Source organism: Poecile atricapillus, chromosome 8 (assembly GCF_030490865.1).
Source record: "Poecile atricapillus isolate bPoeAtr1 chromosome 8, bPoeAtr1.hap1, whole genome shotgun sequence".
Classification (NCBI taxonomy): domain Eukaryota; kingdom Metazoa; phylum Chordata; class Aves; order Passeriformes; family Paridae; genus Poecile; species Poecile atricapillus.
The window spans coordinates 16314051-16325599 of record NC_081256.1 but is presented as its reverse complement, the minus strand read 5'-3'; the positions used below and the strand labels follow the sequence as shown (position 1 = coordinate 16325599).

The window sequence follows — 11549 nt, the reverse complement described above, 5'->3', positions numbered from 1 at the left end:
TTTCTATTTACTGAATTGCTCTTCAAAACGTAGTATAATTCACTCTAGGGTGTAACTGTGTTGCATTTTAACCTGCACAGAAATAGCATGTGCAAGTGTGGAGAGAGGATAGGAGAAAAAATAGCAATATAAAAATATCCTTATGACAACATTGAGCCCAAGTGAGAAATATTACCCTTATTTTACAGTAGGAAATTTTTGATTCTTTTATTCCATAAACAAAAGAGTTTGAAACCTTTCCTGTGAAAATACAATAAGCAGGTGTGGTTTGGGGCTTTGCTATCAGCTGTAGCTTTTAACCACTCTCTGGAAATTTGGTCTTGAATCTTATTTTATGAGCCTTTCAATGAAGTCTAAAGTTGAATTCTGGCTTTTCATCAAGATCAGAGAAAATTAATGTCCCTGGCCTAAAGACCCTAATTTGCACTGGCAGGCTTGGAGTACGGAACAGTATGAATTTCCCAGGGTGGGTGTGTCAGTGGCTGCTAACCTGCATTACCAGTATTGCAACAGATCCTGGATCCTCCCAAATAAAAATAATGGCATGTCCTATCCCAGACCTGTATCTATGGATGGCAGGTATTATATAAAACAAGGAATCATTATTATTATTATTATTTAATTATTGTAACAATCACCAGACAGCTGAGCTACTCCCACAGCTGCATTAAGTATCATGACTAAAATATACAACCCTTTTTCATTTCATCTTCTATGAGAAAAGTGGACTGTCATATTTCAACAGATGATTTTAAGCACATATTTCTCAGTAAGTATGTTGGAAAATACAGCTCATAAAATGTGCTTTGCTATTCCAGTTTTGTCTATATTCAGTATTGCAGCCAAGTTACACAGACACGTAAAGTAGCTCCAGACAAGATTGGGTCCTGGAGCAGTGCAGGTCGCATGGAGCAAAATATGCACTAATCTGCCCTTAGAGTGGGGTAAATCAGTCTTCACAGAGCTCTGCCTCACCAAGTTGCTTTAATATTTGGATGGAATTGGGTTAGAGATGGCTTGAGTAGAGCTGATTCTAAGCACAAGCCAAGTAGGCAGATTTTCAAGGGCATTCACCACCAGGACACAAAAGCTGCTGAGATAAGAAACTTTCTGCCTAATTTTGCTGTGCCAGAACCCTGGGAAGGGAAGGAGAGAGAGGTACAGGAGGAAGTTTTCCTGCTGGAGCTGCAGGAATAGCACTGGCTTCCCACCACAGCTCCTTCCCAGCCAGTGGCAGAGCTGGGCTGCAGCTCCTCTTCCTCAGGGCGGGGGAAGCTTTAGGTGTGCCCACCTTGGAGAGCTGGTGGGGCTGCTGAGGGCAGGGACCCCTCTCACAGCAGCAGTGTGCAGCAGTGCCTCATGCTGCCTTGCAGAGGGATGGGGACATGGGGCTAGCAATGGCTATGATGCCTTGGCCAGACCCTGCTCCCCAGGACAGGTTTGTTGCAGAGGAGCTTCAAGGGATGGGGTGAAATTTGGTCTCCTAGATATCCTGGAATCACCTTCTGAGGATAACAACTGAGGTGTTGAACTCAGTCCAGGTGTTGTAGCCAACAGTGCTAAGAAGTGCTGCAGCACTTTGAGCAGACAGGAGTTTCCTTAGCACTACAGGCTTTGTGTCCAGCCATTTCACCCTGCTGTCAGCCTGCCAAGATGTGATAAAAGTATCAATAAGGGCAGGCTATTCACTGCCAGGATGGAAGAGACTCCAGGCCAACCTGAGAGGACGATGAGTTTTCCTGGGCAAGGGCAGTCCTACACTAGGGGCTGCACATAAAATCGCTGGCCACATTCTCCAGGATCAAGTGCTGGTCCAAATCTCTGCAGATTTTTATTCCACTCCTCGGACTCCCTGAAACCGCCCCTGCAGACTCTTTCAGGTGCCCACTCCTCATCCATCAGCAATTTCAGCCTAATCAAGGCTGTATCTGTGCCAGCGATAGAGCAAAAACGGTGCCACTTCTCTGGGACGAGGTGGAATCGGAATGTCCAGGGAGCCCTGGAAGGAAATTACTGCGAAGGAATCCCAGGACACCAGAGAGAATGGCAAACTTTACTTTCCCATGGGGAGGGTGGCCCGCAGAGCGCTCAGGGGCTGCGGCAGGGCTGTGTCCTCCAGCCCGCTCCCCCCAGAAGTATCCAGGGGGTCTCTAAGGGCTGCGAGCCGGCTCCAAGGGCCCCGGGCAGCTGCCGCAGGCGGGACGGCTCCGGCCAGGAGAGGGAGCCGTGGCCCCGCGCACCCCGCCTCGCACCCCGCCTCCCCTGGCCCGGCCCGGCCCGGCCCGCCAGCTGCGGAGGGATGGAGCGGATGCCCGCACCCGCATCCGCACCCGCACCGGTACCGGTACCCGCACCCGTGCCCGCCCCGGCCCCGCTGCCCCGGCTCCGCAGTGACCGCCGCGAGCGGCGGGACCGCCCCGAGCGCGAACGGAGCCCGGGGAAAGGGGCGGGCGGGGCGGAGCGGAGCCCGGGGGCGCGGATCGGGGACGACGGCGAGGAGGCAGAAGAGGAGGCAGAAGAGGAGGCAGAAGAGGAGGCAGAAGAGGAGGCAGAAGAGGAGGCAGAAGAGGCGAGCGCGGCGCGCCGGGCACGGCTGTGCGCTCCCCGCGTCCCCAGGTGAGCCGCGCTGCGCGGGGGTGCGCGGGGTACGCCCGTGCTCCTGCAGGCGTGGGCGGAGGCAGCGACAGGGGACAGGGAGCCTGTCCCGCCCCGCCCCGCCCGTGAACTTCCCCGCACGCCAAGGGAAAGTTTGTGTCGGAGGAGGCGGATTCCAGCCCCGGCGCGGGGGGAGCGGGCGGCGGTGCGCAGCTGGCAGCGGCCCCCGCTCCTCGGCTGGCACGGGGGGAGATCGGGAAGAAGGAAGAGGAACCGCTCGGGAGAGCCCGAGGAGCAGCGCCCGGCGGCCACGGGCGAGGGAGGACAGGTGGGCACGGTGAGAGGGATGGGGGAGCGGAGCGGGGGCGGGCGCGATGGTGCCGGGGACCCCCGCGGACCTCGGGGGACCCTCGGAGATCCCTCGGAGATCCCTTGGAGATCCCTCGGTGTGCGGGGACCGAGCCGAGCTGCGGGAGCGCGGGTTTGTCTCCGCTGGCCCTGCGGCCGGGCTGGCCGTGCCCCCGGTCCCCGACATGCGGAGGGATTCGCCTTCATTCGCTCCCGTGGGCCGTGGAGATCTGGGTATTCCTGGCTGGAGCGCTGCACGCACTGAGAAATGCAACTTTAATTTTCATCCGGATTGCAAATTCCTGAGCCTCTGATATCTGCTCTCTGCTGTCAAACGGGTCTCTGAAATGGAAGCGGGGAGACGAAGGGGTCAGGCTTAAGCCGTAGCATGGAAATAAAGTGGAAGAGACATGCCCAAGAAAACAGACTGGAAGCGATGAGATGCTGGCAGCAAGATGGCCTTTGCTGTGTTTGGTGGGGGCAGCTGCCCCCTTATGTGAAACAGCTTTTGGTGGTGGTGGGGGGTGTATCTGGAGGGAGACTGGATGGTGTCCTGAAAAAGAAGGGGGAAAAAGAAACCATCAGGGCTTCGCTGCTTCAAGTGTCGCTTTTCTGTGCCAGTGTCGCTTTCCCCTGTTACAGTGGCACTGCTTGTTCCTCGCTCTGGGCTGGTTTCTTGGAGTGTGCCTGTTCAGTGCTTGGCACAACTGAATCCTGATCTTGGGGCCTTGGGATGTAAACTGGATTGTAAATGCCCTCTCACATGCACACCCTTTTCATCCTGACCTCTGCTATGTGAATAGCTGGTTATAGTGCTTGGATAAAATTCTGGTTGGCTTTACAGATCTTTTTTATCTTAAAAAATTATGGATTTTGTTCCATGCATTCAGTTTTTTGTCCTAGGAAAGGCTTTTCACTTCTGGATTTGGAAGATTGCAGCAAGTTCCTTGTATTTAAAAAAACAAAACAACCCTATCTCCTTTGTAATTAAAAAGTATAATTTTCTTGACACTCCATTTTTAACCGTGCCCCTCTCAGGCAAGCAGAACTGTCACCCAACATACGCTTCCATACCTAGAAGGATTGTGAGGTGTTATTTATTAACTGTACTGTGGAGAGTCCGTATCTCATAACTTAGAGGGTCATTTATAACAGGTTGCTTTTGGCAGCTCTGGAAGATTTACTTGCTGTCTTGTATTCCTTGCAGGAAAGGCATCCCTTTTTTTCATGGAGAGCATCACTCCAGCCCACAGGCTCTCGGGTGGGCAGGCTTGGTGCTGGGAAGGGTCCTGCTTTCTGTCTCCATTGCTTGCCTGTGGCAAGCAGGAGAGGGCAAGCAGACTGGATTAAACTCTAATACTCAGATATTCTTCTTCCCTGGAAGTAAGCGTGGTGTTGTTGCTGGGAACACTTTGTCTGGAGGAGTAGCAAAGGATGTAGGATAATGAGGGACATGGAGAGTAAGCCTGTGAGGACTTGAGGTGGTGGAAGCCTGCAGGGCACTGCAGTGATGAGGAAATGTTAAGCTGGGAAGGTGGGAGCTGTGCATGGAGCTGAAGGAAGGGGCTGTGGGGTGAGAGGTTGTGCTTTTAACTCCATGCCTCTGTGCAAGGCAGAGGGCAGGGCTGCATCCACACAGTGCTGGGATTGTTTTCCGAGTCTCTGCTTCTAGCTTGAGTTCAAAGTGTCTGCATTTGGTATGATGCTTGCTGATGTCTGTCCATGCCTCCCCAGAGTCCAGAAGGCCCTCTGATCCCTCCAGGGTGTGGAAGGAAAGCTGGTGTATGAACACTTCTGGGCTCTCCCCTTCCAGGCTCTGTTGGTCTGTGCAGGTATTCTGCATTTGAGCTTGAACACGTGCAGTAGGGATGAGTACTGCCCTGTTCTGGACTCCAGCAGCCTCATCCCCAGGGTCAGCTAGTGCTACCCAAAAACACCTGGCACCCCGAAGCACACACAGGTAAGAGAGACTTAAGGGGGTAGGGAGAGTAGTATGGCAGCAGGTTGGATGGTGCCTGGATACTTAGAGGTGTGGGAAATGCCTCCCTGCTGCCTCAGAGCTGTAATTTTAAGCTCTAAAATAAGCATTCAGGAAGAATGAGGCAGAAAGATTTTGTCCCAGCTTTATTCCTTCAAGACCTGCATGAACCAGATGCCAGCTCTAGGGAGGAAGCATTATACTCCTTCAGAATAAGAGGCCAAAATTTTAGAATTTATTCCTTCTTCTCACTTACGTTTGGGTTTCTCTGTTGGTTATTTTGGCAGGCTCATGATTCATATTTCTTTTCCCATCTGTCCTGGGTCTCCTCTCTTGTCAAGTGTCCTCCCATTTCAGCAAGACTCTGACTTGCAAAAACTTGCCACAAAGCCCTTGTGACTGGTGGTGTGGGAGAGGAGGTGCCCCAGCCTGGCTCTCACAGCACAGGTTGCATTAGCCAGGGGACAGTTAGGAAGATTATATCAGCATGTGAATGCATTCATGTCTTTTTTTTTTTTTTTTATTTTATCATACAGTAACGGGGACTGCTTTGGGAATAAAAATAGAAATAGGGAAAAGCCTATATAAGCTGAAATCTGTGAACAGCGCCACATTATCTGGGAACTAAAACACATTCTACAGTGGAGCTCTGCTCTCCTCCTTCCTCCCCTCTCTCTCTTGACACAGCTCACGGATTTCAGTGCCCCCATGAGCAGAGCCTGTCTCCTCCGTGCTGCCTGGCCGGTGGCAGCTCTGTGCCTGGCAGGTGGGAGCTGGAGCATCTCTGGCTGGGCAGAGTGGGCCAGATGCAAAGGCAGAAGGAGGCAGAGCTGGCTGTCAGGTGTGCCGTGCTTGAGCTGACCCTTCTCCACACCCTGTGTGAGGCTCAGGGGCTGTGTGCAGGTGGGGCTCTGCCATCCACGGTTTGTAGCTGCTTTGTTCTGCTCCACCACCAGCAAAACGTGCGGCTGAGGTTTGCTGCTAAACTGGAACAAAGCAGCTTCTTCTTTTGGGAGGTATTTTAGGATTTCTCCCCCCCACACCAGTGCTTTTGCCAGGCAGAGGGCTAATCTGACGTTTCTCAGGCACGAGGCTGGTCCGTGTAGGGCTTTTGCACACGCCTGAGCCAGATGAGCTCAGGGAGAATGCAGGGAGGAAACTGATCTGGGGAAGTCACTGGAAATGGTGCCTACGCTGTAGGGAATTGCGATCTTGGCCAGTGTGCTTACTGTGTCCAGCCTCAGAGGTCCCAATAACACACATGCACAGAACATGATATTCATAAATTCAGAGTCTGATTTTGCAGAAAGCAAGACACAGGAAAATGAGTGTACAAGTGTATGTGTTTTGTTATAGGGTTCTCTAAAAATAGTTGCTTGTAAAACAATATCCTCGCTACAAGTCAAGAATCGTGTCTTTAGTCAGTCCTTTGTTAATTTAACAGCTCTCAGTTTCATCAAATGGGAATATATCCCTAGGAATTCCTCTGACACAGGTTTCCCCTGAGTCTGGATGATTATCCAATTACACTTTAAAGAAAATTACAGCAAGGATAATTGGCTAAAGATAGAAGCATCTGAGAGTGTTAGGGAAAGAGAAGGAGAAAGTGTGAGAGAGAGAGAGCTTCACTTTCTCATATGAGTAAATGAGAATTATTTCAGTCCTTAACTTTTGCAGTAAGCGGATTCAAGGCCCCTGGTGTTTGGATCTCCCTCCCTCTTCTCTCCCTCCCTCTACTCTGTCTTGTTATGTGTCGACTTGATATTTAGATGAAAAAGTTATATTGATTCTCATGGAATCTTTTTACATTTACATGTGTTAACAAAAAGAGACTGTTAACTTAAATGCTCTATTTGCAGCAGAGAATAAGAGATTTCCATGAATCCTGGGCTCTGTCAGGGAAGTGGTAGGTGGCTCCTTCTCCTGGGAACACTAGGAAGATGCCAGAGAGCCGTTAGCTTGGAAATGCCACTCAGAGCAGGACCATCAGGAGCTACCAGCTCTTCCCAGCTCTCTCTAGGTGCCCTCAGACCCATTTCTGCCTGGCAGGAGCCCGGATAGCCCCTCACTCCCATCCCACGCCCATCGCGGGCACTGGCATCCCTGAGCCGCCATGGCAGAGTTTCCAGTTGGTTGGGAAGCATTTGGGGCTGCCTTCAAGGCCACTCACTCTTTCATTCCTGGCAGCAGGGCTGGGTGAGCTGTGCTGTTTAACCCTTGCAGTGCTGCCTTGGTGTGGCTCAGGGGTTCTGTGGGAGCTCGATGGTGCAGCCTGGCCGTGGATGGAGTTGGGCTCCCCACGCAGCTCCCTGGACAGCTTTGCTGTGCTGCAGCTGAAGCACGAAGATACGACATGAATCATTCACTTACACAAATACTTAAGGAGCCTCTTCAGCTTTACTGAGCCAAGGTGTTATCAGAATTAGAAGAGGGCTTTAAAAAAAGAGTAAAAAAAAAAAAAAAAAAGGAAGTTTTAATACCTCTCTCTTTATCTGGAAAAGCTGCTGGGATTGCTTTTTTTGTTTGTTTGTTTGTTTTCCTCACAGTTTTGTTTAATCCCTTGAGTTACTGAAATAAAACTGTAGTGGAGTATCTTGCCTCTCTTAGGCCTGATGCTGTTTATTTAGAGGGATGTGAGATGTTTCCAGTGTTCGGAGGAAGATTCTTAGATATTTGATCAATTTGTGTGTAAAAGCTTGCAAAATTGTGACTTAAATGTTTATCTTTAGTGCTGACAGGATGTTGTGGAGTTGTTTAACTGTATATTTGTAACAATTATACTGCTTGGCAAGAAAGACATGTTTTCTTCTCGGAGGGAATTTTTGTTGTTTGTTTTTTTTTTTTGTCCTTTTTCTGCCTGTGAGTTGTGGTTATAGCTGCCTTTCTTTTCTCATTTTACTTTTTGTTTTAGATGTAAATAAAGAGCTAATTACAGTTAATCTCAGTGTAAAGGAATGAAATTTTAAAGAGTGAAAAATAACTCCCATCTGTTGGATTTGCAGTAACGTTTTGGGGTTTGCCTTCTACTTGGAAGGATGCCAAAACTTATCTTGCTCAATTTAAAGTTTTCTTTGCACTATTTAAACTGGATTTTTAATAATTTATAAAAACAAACAGAAATGGAAATAGCTTTTAAAATTATGTTTGGTCATGTTCTTTATGTGGTAGTTGCTAAAATGTGAACACCTCTAACTGAAATGAGTTCAAATCCCACTGCCAAATTCTATAGGAACAGGTTGAAGACCTTCTGGAAAAGCATCTATTTTTCATAGTAGTGTATTGCATTTCTCTGTTTCCTGCCTGCTGAGGCTCCATGTGCCCAACTAACCAGCCCCAAAACCACTTGTTCCAAGGGAGCTGTTCCTTAAATAGTTGCTATTTCAGATAGGCTCAGAACCCCACTTTTTGTGATGTGCATATGCTACTTTTTGCCCCATCACCTCCACTGACTGCTGAGCTCAGGGAATTAATCCATACTTTGTACTCATATGTTATCTTTTGTCTCAGCATCTCTAAGCACTTTAGAGATACTAAGATGCACTGCTGTGGTGTGAGATGGAGAAAGGCTGTTCTAAATGTGGCTGGGGAAACAGAGGCACAGATTTCAGAAGCCTCTACTAATGCACTCAGTTCAGGGGACAGCCATTTGTAAATTCTCTAATGCCTGATTATCAGGGAGGCACTACAGTTTTTCATGCACTGCATTTGATGATTGGTGCCTGCATACAGACTACATGTACATTAGCCAGAAACTCATATTTCTACCCTAAACTAGAGACTTTTGAAACCTTCAACCTTGGAGACTTACAGGAGCCTAGTAAATGGCAGTGTAAGGAGTACAAATTCCTAGTTATTTTTTCTCAGGTTGGTCCTGTTGCAAAAAGTAAAACCTCACTTCCCTCCCACCACAGTAACGTCCAGGCCCCCACCTACATGAATTTATTAGCAATCTGTTGAGTCAAAGCTCTGAGATGTGTAAAAAAATACTTAATTTGTCAGTAAGAGCCATGCAAATTCACTGTGATACAAATAATTGAATTTGTTCTGTTGAGAAATAGCCCCTCTTCCTTCAAGCACAGCTACCTCCCAGCCCTTGTTTTTAAGAATGGATCTGGGTAGTGGGAGGATGTTGCTGCCCAGCTGGCAGGCTCTGGAGGTCTTGAGGGCACCTAGGCTTTCTGAATGAACACAGATGTGCTGCTGGATCCCAAAATGTGTTGCTCTCGCAAATTGTGCTGGTTGCATTTGAGCTGATGTGTTGGGGTGCCTGAAGGACAGAACTCAGACTCCACTGGAATAACATCCCTGTGGACTGGGATGGGATTGCCCCATATCCATTCTCTTGAAAGAAAATAGCCACAGTCTCAGTGCATTTATCTTTCTCCTCCTTCCTTGTCCTCTCTCATGGTGCTATGTGGAATTTCAGGAGCCTTTTTAACTGTCTCCTTGGGAGGTTTCACACACACAGGGTCCCTGACCATAGGCCATAGAGAGATAGAAACACTTTTCTCCAGATTTTCTGTGTCTTCTTTTTCTCCCACTGCACAGGGGAGCTGTACCTTGCATTTCAGCCCTGTTGAATACTCCAGGAGGGTAATGTTTTCCCCTTATAAATTTTTTTTTCCATCTGACAGGTGCAATGACTCTGTAGTTGCTGAGATGAGGTTTCAAAGAGCAGGAGGGAAACTCAACCCAGCTGTGTTGGTTTTGCACAGCCTGGTTTTTGGTGGTGATGGGTGGGGGAACAGAGGTGACTTCTGTGGGAAGGTGCTGGAGAGTTCCACCATGTCCAGCAGAGCCAGTCTCTGGTGGCTCTGAAGATGGGCAGGCTGCTGGTCAAAGCTGGGCCAGTTGGAGAGGTTGGTGGTGCCTCTGTGATAACGTTTTTGGGGAGAGGATCAAGATAAAGTGGGGCAGGTGCAGTTTTCCTTCCAGACAGAGAAGAGGAGGTGAGAACATGTGAGGGAAAACAACATGGAGACACCAAGATCTGTGGAGAAGGAGGGGCAGGAGGTGCTCCAGGTGCCAGAGCCGAGGCTCCTCTGCAGGCCATGGTGAGACCATGGTGAAACAGCTGTGCCCTGCAGCCCGTGGGGAACCATGGGGGATGCTGAGATCCACCCACAGCCCGTGGGGATCCACAGGGGATGCAGAGATCCACCCACAGCCCATGGGGATCCATGGGGATGCAGAGATCCATCCACAGCCCATGGGGATCCATGGGGATGCAGAGATCCATCCACAGCCTGCAGGGATCCACGGGGATGCAGAGATCCATCCACAGCCCGTGGGGATCCACAGGGGATGCTGAGATCCATCCACAGCCCGTGGGGATCCACAGGGGATGCTGAGATCCACCTGCAGCCCCTGGGGCAGGTGCCCATGCCTGAGTGGGTGGGTGCCTGGAGGAGGCTGTGCTCCAGTGGGAGATCCAGTGGAGAGCGAGGGCCCTGCTTCCAGGCTGGAGCAGCCTGTCCTTGGAGTGCTGCACCCTGTGGAAGAGTGACCCATGCTGCAGCAATTTTGGAAGAACTGCTGCTCGTCAGATTGGCCCATGCTGGAGAAGTTCCTGGAGAGCTGTCTCCCATGAGAGAGACCTCACAGTCTCACAGGGGATGGACTCCTTTCCCTGAGCAGTGGAAGAAAATCTTTGTGATGAACTGACACAAAAACCTCCATGCCTGGTCTCCCTGTGCTGTTGGTGGGAAGGAAGGAGAGGTTGGGGGAAAAAAGGAGTTTTAAGGGGTTACTTTTACTTCTCATTATCCTCTTCTGACTCTGCTAGTAATAAATTCACTTTGTTCCTCTAAACTGAGCCTGTTTGGCCCTTGGAGTGTTTTTTCCTGGTCCTTATCTAAACTCATGAACGCTTCATTAATTTTTTCTCTCCTCTGCCCAGCTGTGGCAGGGGAGGGGGAGTGAGCAGCTTTTGTGGGTGCCTGGCATTGTGCCAGTGTCAAACCATGACACCAACTTCCCAAAGACACTCAGTGATTACCTCCTCTCGATGCAAAGATGTGAGCCAGCCCAGGGCTGGGGTTGGCACAGATTTGAGGATATGAAGGCATCTGCTTCCTGGCATTGAAGGTGCTCAGAAATGAAAATTTCAGAGGCTTTTCAGATTTTTGGCCCTTTGCAGCAAGGCTTTAGTGCATAGCAGTATTTCCTTGTGTCTCTGCACCTCATAGCCTTTGGAAATGTCAGCAGCTCATGTATTGCCTTTTGTTTGTCATTCAGCTGGAGAAATGAATTCATTGCCCTTGTGAGATCAATCATATTCTCCCCAAATAATTAATATTGATGACAGTCACAGCATACTGCTGCCTGCAGCTCCATCTCAGCCTTCCTACTGTGTGGGTGCTGTGGGTCAGAGAGCAGACTTTCTCAAAGGAGGCTACTGGACTTCAAATTTCAGGGTGCTGTTCTTTGAAGGTTGAATTTCAAGCTGCACTGATGGGGCCAGTGCAGGCAGAGCCTGAGCAAGTTCCTCGTGATGGTGCAACTGAATATTTGCAGAAGGAAATGTTAGAGACATGGGGAGCAAAAGAAATACACAGTGGGGAAAGGATTGTTTCACTTGTCTCACTTTTCCTCCTTTTTTCTGTGTGTACACAGCTTTTTCTAGTCC

At 49.5% G+C, this 11549-nt stretch overlaps 1 protein-coding gene across 3 annotated transcripts in view; it reads left to right on the top strand.

Moving 5' to 3' along the window:
* Positions 1–2512: 2512 nt before the first annotated feature.
* IL1RAP (interleukin 1 receptor accessory protein) overlaps positions 2513–11549 on the top strand; it is a 49719-nt gene continuing 40682 nt past the window's right edge. For 2 of the 3 annotated variants that reach the window (XM_058844288.1, XM_058844290.1), the window contains exon 1: positions 2513–2616. The gene's annotated coding sequence lies outside the window, so the exon portion shown is untranslated. The other variant, XM_058844289.1, reaches the window with a different exon arrangement.